The 19,780-nt window shown below is 43.3% G+C and overlaps 1 long non-coding RNA gene across 1 annotated transcript in view; it reads left to right on the plus strand.

The window, feature by feature from the left end:
• The window catches only part of LOC311620631, a 120,250-nt gene that overhangs the window by 44,231 nt on the left and 56,239 nt on the right, over nt 1-19,780 (plus strand). Inside the window, exon 2 of the long non-coding RNA XR_014794724.1 lies at nt 1,526-1,593. This is a non-coding gene — a long non-coding RNA (uncharacterized lncRNA). The remainder of the gene's footprint in view (nt 1-1,525; nt 1,594-19,780) is intronic.

Below are 19,780 nucleotides of genomic sequence, written 5' to 3' on the forward strand. Positions count from 1 at the left end.
AGTGGCTGCACCAATTTGCATTCTCACCAAGAGTGTACAAAGGTTCCCTTTTCTCCACATCCTCACCATCACTTGCTATTTCTTGTCTTTTTATAATAGCTTTTCTAACAGGTGTGAGATAATATCTCATTATGGTTTTGATTTCCATTTCCCTGATGATTACTGATGCTGTCAGTTTACACCCTCTGTCCACTCTGAAATCAGAGTGTTTGTTTTTGTTGAGTGATGTGAATTTTTTATATATTTTGGATATTAATCCCTTCTCAGATATGTGGTTTGATAATATTTCCCCCATTCAGTAGGTTACTTTTTCATCTTGTTGTTTCTTTTGCTGTACAGAAGTATTTTAGTTTGATGTAGTCTCACTTTAATACTTTTTGAGTTAATTTTTTTGTATGGTGTAAGATAGTGATGCAGTTTCATTTTTTTTGTATGTAGTTGTCTAGTTTTCCCAACACCATTTATTGGAGAGACTATCTTTTCCCCATTGTTTATTCTTGGAATCTTTGTTGTACCATATATGTGTGGGTTTATTTTTGGATTCTGTGTCTGTTTTTATGCCAATACCGTTCAGTTTTGATTCTATAGCTTTGCAATATTGTTTGAAATTAGGGTGTGTGATGCCTCCAACTTTGTCCATTTTTAAGTTTGCCTTGGCTATTTGGGCTCTTGTTGGTTCCACACAACTTTTAAGAAATGTGTATTCTGATGTTGTTGGGTGGAATGTTCTAGAAATATCAATTAGATCCAATTGACTGATGTTATTATTCAGTTCTTTGATATCCTTACTAATTTCTTGTGTATTCTAGCTATTACTGGAGGAAAATCTTTGATTTATTTATGTCTACTTTTAGTTTTGTCAGTTTTGCTTCAAGTGTTTGGAAACTTGTTAGGCTGCATACACATTTGGATTGTTATGCTTTCTTGTTGATTTGGCCCATTATTTTGCATTGTCTCTCTTTACCCCTGGTTTTATCTGCTTTTGGACTAAAACTTCTTTAAAATAGGTGTGCTTTAAAGGTATTCTGTCAAGAAATCCCCTTTGTTTATCTTCATCTGAGAATACCTTTCTTCTAAATTCATTCCTAATATAGACCACCAGATATAAAATTCTATATTGGTAATTTCTTTCATTGTTAAAAAATATTAATAGTATTTTTCTTGCCTTCATAATATCTCATGAGAAATTCATAGTCATTGATTAATTGTTTCCCTTTAGGTAATGTGTTTTTTTCTCTGGATGCTTTCAGGATTTTTTTAAATTTTAGTTTCAGCAGTTTGAGTGGGTGTCTTTGTATGACTTTTTGGGGGTGTGTTTTGTTTGGGGTTAATTGAAGCATCTTTGGCCAAGCTTGAGAAGTTTTCAGCCTTTTTTTTCTACACATATTTTTTCACCATCCCACTTTATTTTTCCCCATTTTGGACTCTGATGACACAAATATTAAACCATTTTTTATATTGCCACCAGCCTATGAAGGTCTGCTTATTTTTTTCTCCAATCTTTATTTCCCCCTCTGTGTTTCAGGCTGAGTCATTTTGTCACTACACCTCGAAGTTCACTGAATATCTCCAATCTGCAAGTGAGCCCAACCGGTGAGTTTTGTTTACTTTTAAATTTCAGTTACCATATTTTTACATTTCTACTTGATTTTTTTTTTGTCATTTCACCTATATCTTTAATAAGTTGTTCTATTTTTCCATTTGCTTAAAGATAGTTTATGATTGCTTGTTGGAGCATTTGTATAAAGACTGCTTTGAAACCTCCATCAAGTCATTTCAGCGTTTATGTGATCTGGGCATTGGCATTTGTCAACTGGTTTTCCCCAAGGGAATTAAGAACACTCTGGCTCTTGGTATGCTGTGTGATCTTGGATTTGATTTTGAATGTTTTGAACAGTATATTAAATAAGGCCCAGAGTTGTGGAACTCCGGTGGAACATTTTTGTTTTGGCAGTAAATCAATCTGGTTACATTCTCGTGGCAGGTTCCTACCTCCCTTCTGTGGACTCTGGTTCTACTCTCAGTTCAGTGTCTAAACCACTGTGTCTGCACCGCCCAGGGGGACAGTCTAAGTCCATGAGTTGTGGTGTACCCACTGGTCTATTTCTCAGCGCGAGGTCTGTGATTAGGATCAGACCCAGGCAGGCACAGCTGGGGTGTGAGCACAGGAACCACAGCAGTCACTTTTCTGAGGCCCCACCTCTGTTATGTCTCTGGCACTTTGTATTTGCCTGGGGCTCCCCTTTCTCTCCCTTTGTCTAGAAAGTTGGGGCTGTGGTTATCTCGCTGTGCCAAGCACTTAGCTGAATCCAGGGCTAAGCCTTGGGAGGACAGAGAAGAACTGATTAATGGGATGCCAACTGTAGGAGAAACGGGGCTGTGGGGTATATGGGCATTCTCTGTGCTCTCTTCACAACTTTCTGCCAATCTAATACTGTTCTAAAATATAATAGTGTATGTTCTTCAAACTCAATTAATGTGTGCCTCGCCTTCTTGGAATCCCAGCTGCACTGAGCAGATAACCAGGGCCCCTCTCTCAGCATTTTGGCCTCCTGTAGGGGCTCCTGCCACTGACACTATAGGATGGCTGGGGACTGGGTGTGAGAGGACCAAGAGGAGGAGACATGGTGTGCCCACATTTCCTCCAAGCATTGGCTATTCCCTTTCCTGTGCCTGAGCTGCTTCTGCAACTCGCTGTTCGTGTTGATTCTCATGTGCTGGTCTCAGAGGTACTGGGGGAAAAGCCAAAGTTAACTCCCTTCTCATATGATGGTTCAAACTCTCATGGCCCTTAAATGACCTACTGCTGTTTACTTCCCACAGTTCTTAAGTGGCTGCTCTATTCTGGGAGAGAAGGGCGAGTCTGTTTTCTCCATTTTCCCCTTTTCATTTACCTCTTTTTAAATCTTTTAATTATAAAATGTAAGAAGGGAGCCATAAGCCCTAAGAAAAGAGCACAAGAGGAAACAACTCCATAACTATATTCATATTTAAATGAGTTTAAAGGGACACCTATGAAGCAACCACCTAGGTTACGAAATAAAACACTGGGAACCCCTAGACATCAATCCCGACCCCCTCCCTCTCCTGCTGTAAGGAACCATTATCTCTGATGTTGTGGTAGCCATCCCCGGACTTACCTTTGACCTACCACCTGTGTCACAGTGTTTGAACTCCGTACAAACGACATCACACTTCATATCTAGCCTCTTTCGTTCAGCATTGTCTATGACAGAGTCATCCATCTCGTTGCCAATTAATTTTTATTTCTGCATTTTATTGTACTAATACAGAGCAATATGTCTTTCCACTCCAATGCTGATGAGCATTTGAGTGGCTCCTCGTTTGCGGCTGTGATGAACAGGCTCTGTGACATTTTTATATACTTCCTCGGGGGCCCCTGCATGTGGCCCCTAAGGTATGTACCTAGGGGTGGAATTGCTGGGTCAGCGAGTAGATCTTCAGCTTTTAATAAAATGGCTTTCTCTAGTGTGGCTCCCATTTACACCCTCACCAGTCGTCTGTGAGGGTCTGTGTGGCTCCACCGGGCTGTCCTTCTGTCGTGTTTGTTCTCATGAATGGCACAAATGATGTGCGGTCTACATTTGTCAAGCCATTGAACCGACAGCTGGCTATGGCTGTGCTCTGTGTGACTGAGATGAAATCCTTTTGTTCAAACTTTGAAAAGCCTTGGGTTACGCTCCACTTTCATTAGAAAGGAATTGAGGACATGTCACAACAATTATCTCCAGTGGAAAATGTGCTAAAGAAAGCTAATGATGATTTGTGAAGGGGAGCGAGGAACGCGGGCCTTTGAAGACTGAAATTGCATATCAAAGGCCGCCATCTCTTGCTGGAGAGTGTTGGGGCTGGTAGGAGGCTGTGAGCAGGGGATGGGAGTCACATAAAAGAGGGATTATTTCAAGGACCACAGGACTGGGGAGAAAAGAGAAGCAGAACATTCTATGGTTGAGGAGTAGTGAGTCATTTGTTGTTATGTGTCAAGAATTATAATTTACTCCATCCGAGGGATGGCATTCAAGAATGGAGGGGATGAATGCGACCAGGTGGTGTGAGAAAAAGGATACCACCTCATTTCTGGGCTCCCACTTTGGGTCCTGACTCCTCCCATAAGCTTTATTCAACTATCCGACTTGGGAAACTTGTGAAACCCAGGAGACAGACTGGTAGTTTAATATGTAGGGATGACCTCATGGCTCAATTATAAAATTCATAAAGCCCTTCCGAGCCTTGTGCAGATGAAAAAGTTGCAATGAGAAATAGGATGTTCTCAATGAAGTGAGAATTACTGCACAAACCCCCTGAAGGGATCAGCTTTTGAAGAGCAGAATAAAATCCATCCAATGTAACAATGGGACTAACCATAATAATGAGAGTAAACATCTTACATTGTTGCACTTACTTTATATACCAGACTTTGGGTGCTTTACTTTGGGTACTTTTTCTCCATTAATCTTCACAAAACTCCATGAGATGAAAAATATCATCTCCATTTTACAAACTGGAAAACTGAGATGAAGAGAGGTTGAGTGACTCATAGAAGGTCACACAGCCAGTGAGAGTTGCAGCTGAGAACCAAATAGATAAAGTGACTGCAGAGCCTATCTTCTGTTTTTGTTTTTTATTTAATTTAAAAAAATTGTTTTAAAGTTAATATACAATAAAATGTATTTTATTTTGCTGTACAGCTCTAATGAGTTTTAATACATGCATAGATTTGTGTAACTACCTTTACAATCATGACAGAGAACAGCCCCATTTTTTTTTTTCAAAATTCTCCCTCATGATATTCCTTTGTAGTCTCCCCCTCCCACTAGCCCTTGGCAGCCCCTACAGTTCTGTCTTTTCTAGAATGTCTTATGGGATTATACAGTATGTAGTCTTTGGGACTGGCTTCCTTCACTCAGCCTCTGAGATTCATTTCCGTTGCTGTGACTATGAGAAGCCTCTTCTTTTTATTGATGTAAAGTATCCCATTGTATGGATGTGCAACGGTTTGTGTATCCATTCAGCTGCTGAAGGACATTTTGTTCTTTCCAGTTTTGGGGGATGATTTTGAACAGACTCACTGCAGACATGTGCATACAGAGTTTTGAGCGAATGTGCTTTTATTCCTCTAGGGTAAATATAAATAGTGTGATTTCTCCGTCATGCAGTAAGTGTGCATTTACAACTTTATAAGAAATTGGCAAGATATTTTCCAAGATGTCGGTACCATTTTAACACCATTCTAACAGTGATGCATGGAAGATCTGGTTGCTCTTTGTCCTCACCAGCACTTAGTAGTGTCAGATTTTTTTTAAATAGCATTTTTTTAAAAGCATTTTAGTAGGTACATAGGGATAGTTCATAATTTTAATTTGTGTTTTTCTAATAACTTATGATATTGAATATCTTTTCATGTTCTTATTTTCCTTTCAAATACCTCCTTTGCTGAAGTATCTGTTCAAATCTTTTGCCCATTTTAACAATTGGGTTGCTGGTTTTCATATTGTTGAGTTTATGACATTCTCTATATATTCTAAATATAAGATTTTATTGTTGTTGAACGTGTGATTTGCCAAAAATTTCTTCTGGTCTCTGGCTTTCTGCAAAGGGTGTTTAAATGAAGCATAATGTATCAATTTATTATGTTTTTGCTCTCAGTTTAAGAACTTTTGCCTAACCAAAGACCACAATGGTTTTCTTTGATGTTTTCTTGTAAAAGTTGCATTTGGTTTTCTGTTTATATTCGTTGCCTGTAATGAGTTAATTTTTACATAAGATGTAATTGTTCTAATACCATTTGCTAAAAAGAGAATCATTTAAATTGCCTTTACCACTTTGTCAAAATCGATTGATCATATTTGGGTGTGTAAATTTCTGGAGTCTTAGACATTGGCAAAACTTTCCTTGAAGGGTTAAATAGTAAATATTGTAGGCTTGTAGGCCAGGTCGTCTTTTTTGTATGAAAGTAGTCACATGGTAGACAATGAGGATTGAAAACAGTAGGGCTGTGTGGAACATGGAAGTTGAGGAAAAGGGAAGTGTTGGAGGTGACCTGCAGATTCCTACTTTGGAATCTGTATTTGAACTTGCAGTTGCTGGGGTTACGCATAGGAACAGTTAATTGTATTAGACCCCTTGTATATCCTGTCCGATGATTCTATAGACCAGTGGTTCTCAAACTTGCATTTACAGTAGAACCATTTGGGAGGCTTGATCGTTGGATGCAGGTTGATAAGCCCATACCCAGAGTCTGACCCAGTAGGTCTGGGGTGGGCCATGAGAATTTGTATTTTTAGTGACTTCTTAGGTAATGCTGATGTTGCTGGTCCTCCCTTTTCCCAGTCATTACAGAAGCGGGTGAATGCACTTGCAAGGTTCTCTTCCCTGGGCATCTCTGGATTTTCAGCAGAGGATGCTGGTGGGAACCGCCTGGCTCTCAAGTACACGTTATTAGAAACTGCCAGGCAATCAACAGCTCATGGTGAAGCCCTGACCCACAGAGGATAAGAACTAGTGGATAAAGGCTGGGAGACGATTCTGAGAAGCATTTAGGAGGGTTCCTCTGAAGGTTCCAGGGAAATAGTGCCCCCGTTGCCCACTGTGGTGACCAGTTTGATATTGGGCATCACACCCTTAAATGGGCCTTCCCTCCTCCTGTGTCTCCCCATCCTGTTCCCAGGCTCACTTTCCCAAACTACCCGCATTCAAGCCTTTGACTTAGGCTCTGCTCTCGGGGATCTCAGTCTGAGACATTTACTGTGGCTATCTCTCTCTTCCTCTGTCTCATCAATGAAATGGTCTGATTGGTACTTACCTCCCATGAGAAGCACAGAGTTCCCTGGACTCCGTGGTCAGGGCGAGGGATTACTCATTCCTGTACCCACAGCACACATGCTGGTGACTGGCACATGGTGGGTGTTCAGAAAATCGTGAATAAATGAATCAGTGGAAGTATTTTTACACTTGTTAAATGGGAGTGGGTGGAGGGGATGGAGTAGAGAGAAATGGCAGGTGCTGAGTCTGATTGGAGAGACAGCTATCGCACATAATGGCTGGAGCTCAGAGTGAGACAAGTTGGCAAAGAGCTCATGAAGGGTCTAGGGAATGGAGATCTCCGCTGGGATCCAAACACCATCATTTTCTATCTGTGGGAACACAGGCATCTTTCCCATTGAACTTCAAACACCCACCCCCCCATCTGCAAAATGGGGGAATAATAATATCTGCCTCACCGAATTTTACTGTGATGAAAAGCTGACAATACGTACTAAACCTAGCACTTGACCTAGCACGTAGTAGGTGTTTGGAAAGTGTTAATTGCCTCTGTGTTTGGCTTATTACCCATTAGAGGTGCAGTGGCAGGAGGTTGGAATGCAGTAACCTCTAAGGTGCATTTCACTTCTAAGGAGACCATGGTAGTGGTCAGATACAAGCTATTAACGTTAGTAATGAAAATAACAATGCTTATTAACATCAGCCAGTGGTCATGTAGTGCATGCTGTGTGCCAGGCACTGTCCCAGAAATGGTATATGTTGGCTTATTTGATTCCTAGGCCACTCTATGAAGAAGATTCCTTTAGACTCCCAATTTTACCAATGATGAAGTTAAAGTACACAGAACGTAAGTGATTTTGGTCAGCATCACACAGCTAGCGACAGGTTGAGCTGGGATCTGAACTGAGGCTGTTTTGCTTTTTGCCGTTGTGCCATAATTCTGGAATTTGAAATGGTGTGATCATGGAGCCCCTTGTCTGGCCTGCCACGCCTCTCCACCTTAAGACTATAGGTTGTTACAGGTATCACAGCTCATACAGCAAGTTCACCCGTATTGTTTGTTGAGCATTTCACATGGAGAAGGGGAGAGTATTAACAATGGTCTCCATAGTCAGTGTGTGCTATCCTAGTCTGTGCTATTAAGTACAGAATGAGCCAGGCACTGAGCTGTGTAGAGGGGAGAGAGACGTAGCCTTTTCCCTTACACAGGGTGGGTGGTGGACCTCATGAACAAAGAAATGCCACGTATGACTCACGTGTCAGGGAGCGAAAAAAGAGGTGGTCAGCCATGCTGGGGGGTTGGGGTGGGTGCCCACAAGATGCCCCCTTACCCCCATCTCCCATGCCACCCTTCCTCCTCTTCTCCTCCCTTCGCTGAGGTTGCCTTCAGAACCTCTTCACCTGCTCCCTGAGGAGCCCAGGTGAGGAGAGGGGATTACAGTTAGGACATGTCAATATGTAAGGGGATAGAATGGGAATCAGTGGTGTTTGCACAGAGCATTTGCCTCTTATCCATTCCTGGTTGCTTGTTTGAAAGTTGCCCTGAAGAATGTCAGGTTCTGTTAGGATCTGGAAGGAGCATGATTGAGATGCTCAGCCCTGCTTATCTCCTCTCGTGTTATTTGTGTACGTAGGAGATGCAGGCATCCAATGAAGAGCCTTTGTTTTAAACATATATTTTTATTGATTTCAGAGAGGAAGGAAGAGAGAGAGAGAGAGAGAGAGAGAGAGAGAGAGAGAGAGAGAGAGAGAGAGAGAGAGAGATTAATGATGGGAGAGAATCATTGATCGGCTGCCTCCTGCATACCCCACACTGGGGATCCAGCCTGCAACCTGGGCACGTGTCCTGACTGGGAATCAAACCATGACCACCTGGTTCATAGGTTGACACTCGACCACTGAGCCATGTTAGTCAGGCAAGCCTTTCATTTTCAATGGGTCTGTTTGATGTACCTGATGGATTATGCATAGACAAAAAACCTGTCTCTGCTCTCCACTCACAGGGCCCTGGTGGCATCGTTTCCTTTTCAATGGAAGCTAGGGAACTGGTGAACACGGAGGAGGATGGCTGGACCCTGTTATGGGGACTCTCCCCTTCAGCCCATGGACTTTCCCTTTTAAGAACACAGTCCTCCTCCACCCCTTCCCACTTCTCCCCTCTAGCAGATTGGAGTGACTTGTCAGGTGGTGATCCAGGCACGTTTCTGTTTGGACGAATGTAGCAAAGGGGACTTTGGGGTTCCTTTCACCTTCCTCCTCTGTACAGCCAATAGAAGGCAGTGGCCTGGGTAGATGTCACTGCTCTGCAGATGCAAACTTCCTACAATGGGCTGGTCCTTGTTTGCAATTGGGAGGCTGGATGGTAGTGGGTCCATTTAGCAGTCCCACCTAAACCCAGATATTCCCACACGGATGTGCTACGTTCTACCCTTCTATGCTCTCGGCTGCACCCCCAGCGCATCCTGCATCCACAGCCTCCCCTGCCTCTCTGCTGTCAGACTGGGGGTGTGGGGGAAGGGCTGGGAGGAGAGCAATATGGAGGAGGAGCATGAGGTTGGGGTGTTCATTCCCTCGGCTCTCTCCCTGCAGATTGCTGTAGGTTAGCTGTGTTGCTTCATGAAGCCAGGAGGGCACTCCTTCCCCATGTTCCTTCAGGCCCAGGCTCAGTAACAGCTTCCACTGAAACAGGTCCAGATGCTTTTCCTAAACCCTTCCCACACCCTTGTAAGTAGATGCTTTATTAAAACCTGTTAACCGGGGAGTTCCCTTTTTAATTATGCAACGTACAATGGGCCCATACTCTTTCACTAGGATGTGTCAGTATGTCATGCCCAGTGGACGTAATTTTATATTATTATTTTTTTATTTATACTTAATTAAAATAAATGAAATATATTTCTTTTCGTTTATTTATATATAAAGCACAAAGGAAAATACAAAATTACAAACAAATAGAAAAGAATACCAACAAAAATATGGAAACATCGAATTAAAAAATTATAAATTTTACAAACAATTATAAAGATTACAATAAATATATACCGTCCCTCTCAGGGCGCAACATATATTTCAAGGACGCATTCATATGTCCTACCCGTTCCCAATAGTGTTTATGTTTGACGTATTTATAGGTCCTGCTCTGTTAACAGGTTAACTCCTTATAACTCAGCCTCACTGGTTAGCCTTTATTGGTGGGACACAGTGTATTTTCCAAAGATGGTTGCATCACCCCACGTGTGTGTGTGTCCTTAAAACAAGATCTTCGTGCTCCTCCATCAAGAGGTGGGAATCCATGGCCACCCTGCCCTCCCCACCTTAAATCCGGGCAGGACTGTGACAACAATGGCAGAAATGATGCCAGGTGAATTCCAAGGCTAAGTCGGGAAAGGCAATGCACTACCACCTGGTCCACTGGGGATGCTCACGTGTGGCACCCCGCCAGCGTGTGGAGAGGATACGTATCGGAGTCTCTATCTTGTTCTGACCCCACCTTTCCCTTTTCCCGTCTGCCTGGTGAGCTCCTCTGCTTAAATATTCCCTCCCTGCAATTCTGTTTCTATTCCACCAGACAAATAAGCCCCTCTTGCCCTTTAAATGTCTCGGCATTTGCCTGGGACTCTTTTCCGGGACTTATTGTACCGTTCAGTCACTTATGTATTTGCATGTCTGCCTCTCCCATCAATCTGAGAGCTGTGTGGGGCTTCCTGCTTCTGCTGCAACCATGCCATCACAGTCATCAACACCTGAGACTTTGAAATCAGATCACCTGCACTTGCAGCTGGTTCTAGCCCATACTCACTGGCTCTGAGACCAAGGAGAGTAACATACCTTCTTTAAGGTTAAATGTTCTCCTCATCCCATGGTTATCATTGTTGTTGACCTGTTACCATGCACCACACACCAGGTCCTTCACTCTCACAGCAGTTGTATTATGTGGGCGTTATGACTCCCAGGGCACAGGTCGGGCCACAGGCCAAGGCAGAGGGCACTTTCCCAGGCTGTGTGGTTGGGGTGTAGGAGGCACCCTCATCAGGGTAGTTGCTAGGGGCTCAGTCCAAGCTAATGGGTCTATTCCAGCAGCCTGGTTTGCTGTTGACTCTGCTGGTCCACATCCCTTTGCCACTGGAGCCAGAATTCAGGGGAGTTCCCATCGGGCTGCACGTGGACTGGCGTGTTTGTGTTTGACTCTGCCAAAAAGATGTATTCAGGCCCACTCCCAGGTCAGTGCACAAACTCATTCCACCCGCCTTACGATGAAGCCTCGAAAGCAGACGGCAAGCAATCCCTCCCTGTGCACCAACTCCAATCAGCGATTCGGCTCCTAATGATCCGCTAATAAAGAATTCACCAAAGCAAACCACACCATGAAATATAGAAGCGTTTTGATGCCGACCTGTTGGGAGCCCCTTCTGTTCCTTTTCCAGAAAACATTGTCTGAGAACAGACTGCAATCTCCCTCCTTGAACAGTTCCTGCCCTTCAAAGCAGGGCTGCCTCTAAAACAAAGATCTGCAAGAAGGTGTCCATTCCCTAGGAGCCCCTAGAGGCTGTTTGAGAACCAGTCCGGGGCCACATCATGGAGCCTGTGAATTCTCAGAGCCTCGTGATGAGGCTCTGAGTTTGCCCATCCCCAAACCCGCTGGCTTGTGATAAAAACTTGGAGCTCTGCAATAAGTACAGGTGAGTTCTGCCCATACTAGTGCGTCATGGGGCCTGGGAGGAAGAAATACTAGAAAACAGACGTTCTCATAACCTTGTTGAAGAACATCGGGACAAGCCCGCTTGTGCCGAGAGCTCCACGGGGTCTTGCTGGGCCTTGAGAACAGTCCTGGTAGGAGCCACAGTGATTGCTCCCGTGTACCAGATGCACAGAGCTCAGCGAGCCTTTGACTGAACAAAGGTCCCCTCCCGATGGTCTCAGGTTGGATGCTCGAACCCTGATTCCCAAACCCTGACTTAAAGCCATGATTGCAAGAACAGAGTCCTGAGCCCCCAGTTGTGGCAATGGGATGCTGTTTCCATTTCTGACAATATCTCAGGCCTGGTTGGTGCCTTCACAAACATCACACCATTTAGCCAACCAGCACCTGGTCAGGCGGCATTGCCCACTCTTCTCCTTTTAGTGGTGGGGGACTGAGTATCTGAGAGGGGCGTTGTAGAGGGAAGTTAGAAACGTTTATGTGCCATACTTTGCAAATAGCAATTTGTTTGGTATGACCCGATACCCCACCATTGTGTGTGTGTGTGTGTGTGTGTGTGTGTGTGTGTTTTCTTCCTGCCTCTCTTCCCGTCACTCTCCTTTGATGAGACAGTGATTTACCTCTGACTCCACCATGCTTACCTTTCCACAGCCATGGTCATCTTGCTCAGCCAACAGAAGGTCCTATAGTCACCACCAGAACTGGCCTTTCTCAGTAAGTCATGCCCATGCTTCCTCTCACTATTTTTAGAAATTCATACAGTTGGTGTGAGGACCACTTGAAGGAATAAGGTTATGTGTATAAAGTCCTTTGCACAATAGCTGCATACAAGTTAGAATTTTTATTATTGCTGTTTTATTGTTTTATGGCTACCAGTAAGAGATTGCTACCGCAGGAAGCTACCCAATAGAGAGGTATCACTTAGATCTCTCTCAGCTTGTCTTACTTTTGATAAGAAAAGAGATTTCTGGAAAGACACCTTTCCCAGGTTGAAGCTCAGAAAGACTCCGGAAGTCCTGGCACCCTCCCTCCAAAGCCAAGTCTTGAAAGTCCTGATAGAAGTGACTATTGATTAACACTCCATGGTCTGCCCGCCCCAGGGGTGATGCTGGCTGCTCGCTGAGGGGAAAGCCTGCGGATCGTGGGCGTAGCAGGCACTGCTGGGCTCTGGGAAAAGTGCCTTTCCTGACGAATTTTGTAAAGGAGGAACATTCAAAATTGTCAGGGATTTTGTAAGTCCAGCTCAACTTGGAGGCAGGGGCAGGTACGTGACCTTGAGAAGGGCCTTTACTGACACCTCCACTCTGACGCTTGCAGTGGGTGATGAGATTCTGCTTTGCTTACTGGGCAGGTCGGCTGTACAGTGTCTTTTTCTTCTTGCTGGATCCCATTTAAGTTAAAACCAAAGTCATTACCATCTTCTTCCCCTTCAACACAGCCTTCCCCTCATTTCCCAGTTCCCGAATGGTAGCACCATGTACACAGGCATCCCTGTGCTCCTGGCATCTGACTCTCTCTCCCTGATGCTCTCTGTTCCTTCTCCCCATCCTGCAGATTCTGCCATGCAGCATCTCTCAAGTATTACCTCCCGCTACACTCTCATCGACTCTTCTCTGAGCTTCTGCACATCCAGCGGTGACTCTTCTTGTTTCTGCTTAAATAAAACAAAGCAAGGAGCTCCCTCTTTCAGGTTATGCTACGTAATAACAAACAACTCTGAAATCCCGGTGGAGTTTTAGAGGGTGTGTGTGTGCGTGTGTGTGTTCATATTCTACATGCTCATCCCTGGACTGCTGAATCTCTGCTCCACAAAGCTCAGGACCCATGCCCTGGATTGGAGCCGAGTTCAGAGGAGATCTGATTGTGTTGCAGACATTGGCTGTGGAATTTCGGTTTTGCTCTCCTAATTGCGCTGTATGCTTCTATGGGAAGGGGTTGGAAAACTACTATATTTCAGCAGCCATCTTCCCATGAGTCCAAAATGTGTCAAATGGTCATAGGCACAGGATGCCCCAGAAGTGCAGAGGGAAGTGTGTGTGTGTGTGTGTGTGGGGGGGGGGGGGGGGGCGGGAGGGCAGTTTGGCGTTCAGAGAAGGTTACCTAGAGGAGGTAAGCTCTGTCTGAATTGCATCCCAGAAGGAGTCAGTTGGGTAAATAAGGGAGAGCAAGCGACCAGCCTGTGTAAGTGGCCGGGCCCTGAGCGCGTGCTGCACATGGGGACGTGAGTGGCCCTGTACTTGCCACGTGCTGGCGGCCTCTGGGGGATGGCCATGTGTGGGCCTATCATCTGGCTGTCAGCCTCTGTGCCGCCGCTCTGGCAGCCTTGCTTGCCAGGATGGATAGGTTTTGATAGATTGCTAGCTTTCACCTCTCCGGTCCCTCTGTAATTTCTCATTACTCATTGTTATTTACAGTCCTCTCAATTTAGAGCCATCTGTGAAGTTAATTTCAGCGCTGTTTACTCTTTCCTAAGAAATCGGTAATGCAGATAACACAGCCAATGGAATTGAGTTTTGCAGCCTTTTTTGGCATTCCACAGAGCCTCCTTCTTGTTCCAGGTTCAGTAGCCCCACTTGATTCACGGGGGATTCATTCCCAGACCCCAGTGGAGGCCTGAAACCACAGATAATACCAAACCCTATATATGATATGTTTTTTTCCTCTATGTACATACTTATGATAAAATTTAATCTATAAATTAGGCACAATAAGAGATGAGCAATGACTAATAACAAAATAGAACAAATATATACAAGATACTGCAATAAAAGTTATGTAAATATGTAAAATCTATTTCTCAAAATATGTTATGGTGCTGTTCTCACCTTTTCACTACTCTTGAACAGTTCCTGCCCTTTAAATCTGATGGGCCAGTGTCACTCCTCTTGCACTTTGGGACCGTGATTAAGTAAGATAAGAATGACTTGAATGCAAGCACTGCCAATACGGAGGCAGTTGCTCTCATAACCAAGCAGGCTACTAAGTGACTAGCTGGTGGGCAGTGTGCATGGCGACACTCCAAGTGGGACTGAGTGATGGTGCAGGATTTCATCATGCTACTCAGAACGGTGTGCAATGTAAGACGTATGAACTGTTTACTTCTGGAATTTTCCATGAATGGCAGTTGGCCGCAAGTAACTGAAACTGTGGAAAGTGAAATGGTGGATAAGGGGGGGACTCGTGTAATGATGTCACTTCAAAGATGTTAACATCCTTTGGGTCAGCTGTGCATGGGAATATTGGGCTAACATTTTGTTCACTTAAATTCAATTTTTCACAAAGACTCCATGAGGTAACCCATCTTTAATCTTCCAAAAACCGTAAAGAAGGTTTAATCTCACTGGTAGTCAAATGTATTTAAATGAAGGCATTAGTGAGGAATTTGTATTTTTCGCTGATAAAATTTATAAAATTTGCTGAAATTATTTTCAAAAGCTTTTATAAATCAATGGCAATTAAGCATTGAGGCCCCTAAGAGGGCTTATCATTTTTACCAGTATTGTGAATTTATCTTGAGAAAATACTTCTAGAGGAAAGAAAATAGAGCATAAACATGGTTGTTGAAGTATGAACTTTCATGGTATAAAAGCAGAACAGCCCAAATCCACCAGCAACAGGAGAACCCTTAGATGAAGTAGGTGTGTCAGCTGAATGAATGGAAAGTGGTGGAGTCTCAACCATCAATAGCTGTTGTGCCTATTATTAGTATCTTTTGTGCGGTTACTGTGCCCTAACTCTACTGGACAAGCTGCTTTCCCCGTGACACTAACTCCAGTTCACCAAGGAGAACACATTTTTGTCTCCCAAAATAGTTACTGAGGAATTAAATTAGGACCAATTGTAACATAGGGAGTGCTAGAATGTGGTTTACTCTGAATAAGAATTTTGTGATAGTCAGAACTCTTCAAAGATAAAATAACTGAAGAATACTCATGGCAGCATTAATCATCAGCATTCCAAACTGGAATCAACTCAAATGTCCATCCACAGATAGTTGGATAAGTAAAATGTGGTCTATCCATACAGTGGACTATTATTCGGCAATAAAAGGAAGTGCCAATTCATTTATGCTGCAACGCAGAGGAACCTCAAAAGCACTGTGCTAAGTGAAAGAAGCCAGATACAAAAGTACAAATCACAAGATTCCATCGATATGAAATGCCCAGAATAGACAAATCCATCGGGATAGGAAGTAGATTAGTGGTCGCTCAGGACTAAGGAGGGATAGGGGTGTGGGGAGTGACTGCTAAAGGGCTTGGATTTTTTTTTTTTTTTTTGAGGATGATGAAAATGCACTCTAATTATGGCAATAGTTGCAAAAACTCTGCATATAAAAATTATTGAATTGTGCTCTTTAAATGGGTGAATTGAACCACATGTGAATTATATCTCAATAAAGTTGGTGCCAAAAAAAGGGTGAAATAAGCTGACTACACAAAACCCAATTATTTAATCAATCTCTTAAGTAGGCAATCATTCAACCTGTTAGAAGACCTAAGAGAAACAGAATGTCTCAGTTTCGACGTAAATAATTCTTGCTTAACAAAATCCCAATTCCTCTTAACTATTCTACAGCTTAGTAAAATTCTGATTTTTAACTTCTATTTTCACAGTTTCAAACAGTAAAAGCAGTTTTAGGAAATGTACAAACCATCTAAACCTTTAAAACTAAGATATTACAAACCATTTGGTATCCTTGTAAGTTTAGAAACCAGATCATTTAAAATTACGTCTGGCTGAAAACAGCAGAAACCTCAGCTAGTAATGAATGAAACAAAATGGGTAGAAATTCGTTTCTCCCCCATGTAGATGCAGGTAAATATAGATATGTCAGGATGGACAAGGCAGTTCCTTGACCCCTGGGTCCCAAATTCTTTCGAACCCACCATTTCCAAACAGCATTGACCTCGTAGTCCATAATGGCAGCTCAGGTCTGGCCGCCACATCAGCATTCCAGCTGGGCGTCGGGGTCACAGAGAGGAGAGAAGGGCACCGATCTTCCAGGTGTGGATTTATTCTGTGAACTGGACACAACTTTCTGCCTGAGTCTCTTGGGTAGAACTTAGTCACATGCCAAAACTAGCTGCCAGGGATGCTAGGAAATGCTATTATTTTGGGTGGCAACATCCCCAGCTAAACTTTGAAGGGCAGAATGAATATGGGGGTGGGGGACAGGCATTCCCTGATACAAAGTGTCTCTGCCCCTAATTTTTCACGTGCAGGTATAGGGAACTGTCTATTCAGACTTCTCGTGTTTGGATGTCCGACCTGGATATCAGTATCCATGAAAATATTTCCTCTCCTACTAAGCAAGAAAAATATTCATATCCAATTATACTGTAAAAAGAGATAAACATGTTAACACATGATGAAAGGATTTTATAAAGCCGTACACAAATGATAGCTTTAGCTTGAAAAGAGTACACATGGGTAAGATGTAATAGCCTTTTTATTTTATTTATTATTTATTTTAAATATGTTTTTATTGATTTTAGAGAGGAAGGGAGAGGGAGAGATAGATAGAAACATCAGTCATGAGAGATAATCATTGATCAGCTGCCTCCTGCATGCCCCCTACTGGGGATCGAGCCTGCAACCTCGCATGTGCCCTTGGCTGGAATAGAACCTGAGACCCTTCAGTCCTCAGGCCGATGCTCTATCCACTGAGCCAAACCAGCAAGGGCTATAATAGCCTTTAATTTTTTTTTATTGATTTCAGAGAAGAAAGAAGAGGAGGAGAGAGTGATAGAAACATCAATGATGAGAGAATCATTGATTGGCTGCCTCCTATACTCCCACCTCCCACTCCCCACTGAGGATGAGCCTGCAACCCAGTAATGTGCCCTGACTAGGAATTGAACCATGACCTCCTGGCTCATAGGTAGATGCTCAACCACTTAACCATGCCAGCCGGGCATAATAGCTGTTTTTGAATGTCTGAAGAAAATACTAGGGAAGACAGAGCGAGTATTTTTTTTAAAACCTCTGTTGCTCCAGAGGGCAAAACTGGCAGCCAGCTGAGTATCAGGTAAGCTGTGTCCTTTGTCACAGAACTGCGTGCTTGTTAGCCCTGGTAGACCATTCAGAGGGTCTGCTGATATACAGGAGATCCAGGTTGGAAGGTGAAGTGTGGAGAAATAATTGACATACACATAGGGTTGAGCTTCTGGGTTTCTTTTCACAGTACATACAGAGAAGAGAACATGGGCTTTGGGACACAGTAGTGGTACATTCCCTAAAAGTTCCCCAAAGTTAGGTCTAATGTCTTACATAAGTCTGTACCCAGAGGGCCTCACCGGAGCTGGGACCAAAAGCCTGTCTCAGGAAGATCCGCTGAAAGGTCGTTTAAGATGAGCCTTGTTTTAATCTCAGCTCTGTTACTGACTAGCTGAGACCAGCATCACTCATCTGCAGAAATGAAAATACTCCGAGGCGATAGGAAACAGTGGGATAAAAACTCAAGGGAAATGCTGTATTTGTTTCCTGAGGCTGCTATAAGAAATAGGCACAAAGCCGGCCAGTGGGACTCAGTCCGTTGAGTGTCATCCATGCACCAAGAGGTCACTGGTTCGATTTCCAGTCATGGCACCTGCGCAGTTGTGGGCTTAATCCCCAGTGGGGATCTCTCTCATCCATGTTTCTCTCTCATCCATGTTTCTATCTCTCTTTCTCTCTCTCCCTTCCTCTGTCTCTGAAAAATCAATAAAAAATGTATTAAAAGAAAAAGAGATTACCACAGTCATAGTGGTTTAAAGCAATAGGAGTGTCTTCCCTCTCAGCTACGGAGGCCAGAGAGCTGTGTTTCTCTGGAGGTGCTAGGCGAGAATCCTTCCTTCTTCATCTCTTCTAGCTCCTGATGTTGTCTGGCATCCCTTCTTTGTAGCCATGTCACTCCAATCTCTGCTTCCCATCTCTGCTGTGTATTTTTTCTCTCCTGTCTCTTTTAAGTACATTTGTCATTGAATTTAAGCCCACCAGGCAATCCAGGCTGATTTCATCTCAAGATCCTTAACATCTTCAGACTCTTCCAAATAAGGTCCCATTCATGGCTTCCATGGACTTGAACTTGGACTTATCTTTGGGGCGAGTGGGGCCCCATTCAACCCAGAAAGTGCCTTTCACCCAGGTTCTCTTCCCAGCAGGAAGAGCCTAGCATTCCATGGAACCTAAGGAGCTTCATGTGCAAACTTTCTACTTGAGTAAAAATACAATTTAAAGTAGTTCTGTTGTTCTCTTACTTAACAAACCTTTCCTCCTCTGTCATGAGCTGTGCTGGTTCATAAATGGGGATACAGAGATGAGAGACACTTGGTCTCTCAGAAGCTTAGTCCATTGGAGTTGGTTTGCTCATGTTGAGTCTAAAACAGCGGTCGCCAACCTTTTGGACCTCACAGACCGCTGGTTGGTGACCGCTGTTCTAGAAAATCTGTAGAAGAGTAACATATATGCCCCTGTGGAAATCTTAGCAATTCTCCTACTTAGCATTCTACAAATACTTAATGAATGCTTCATAGGCTCCAAGCTCTTCCCTAAGCCCCAGGGGAGACTCAAAGGTGGCTGAAATACAGTATCTACCTTTAAGTAGCTTACAATAGAAAAATAGGTTTGAAATATGTAGAAATAATGATTACCCATAGAAGACAGAGTGAGAATGGACTTTAGTGCAGCGAAAAGAACATGTGAACACTAAAGACTCCCTAAGCTTGTGCCTTCTTATATACACCAGGCACTTTTAACACATTCAGTGAAGGTCAAATACCTTCAGCTCAGAAACAGTTGAGGGAGGGTTCATTCTTGAGAATGCTGTGCTGTTTGTTTGTTGTTTTTTCAGAATGTTCTGAGAAAGAGCGAGGGCTTTTAAGAGGAGGTTAAAGTTGAAATGTAGTTAAGGGTTGAGGGAGGGGAGTGGTGTGGAAAGATACCAATTGTATTATTAATAAAATTGATCCAAGGGAGGCCTGTGGAACTTGAAGGAGGAATTACATCAATAAGACAAATGATACCTCCTGTAACCTTGAACTCAGTATTGATAGAAAGGTGGATGGGGAATTGGGGAGATCAATGAAGCTATCTCTAAAAACTCAAGGCGATTGATTGAAAGAGAGTAAAGAAAACAGTGGAAAACAACTTCAGCCTTTCATCACTGCAAATGAGCCCACACTGTTGATCACCTGCTTTTAAAATCAGACTTAATACAAGCTTCAGGAGGAAGAAAAGGTGTCACGGAATCTGAAAATAGTTCAGGCTGCTCTGTTGTATTTATAGGAGGAAAATGATCTAGTTCATGCATTCTAAGTA

The sequence above is a fragment of the Pipistrellus hanaki genome (assembly GCF_964339955.1).
Source record: "Pipistrellus hanaki genome assembly, chromosome: 3".
NCBI lineage: Eukaryota > Metazoa > Chordata > Mammalia > Chiroptera > Vespertilionidae > Pipistrellus > Pipistrellus hanaki.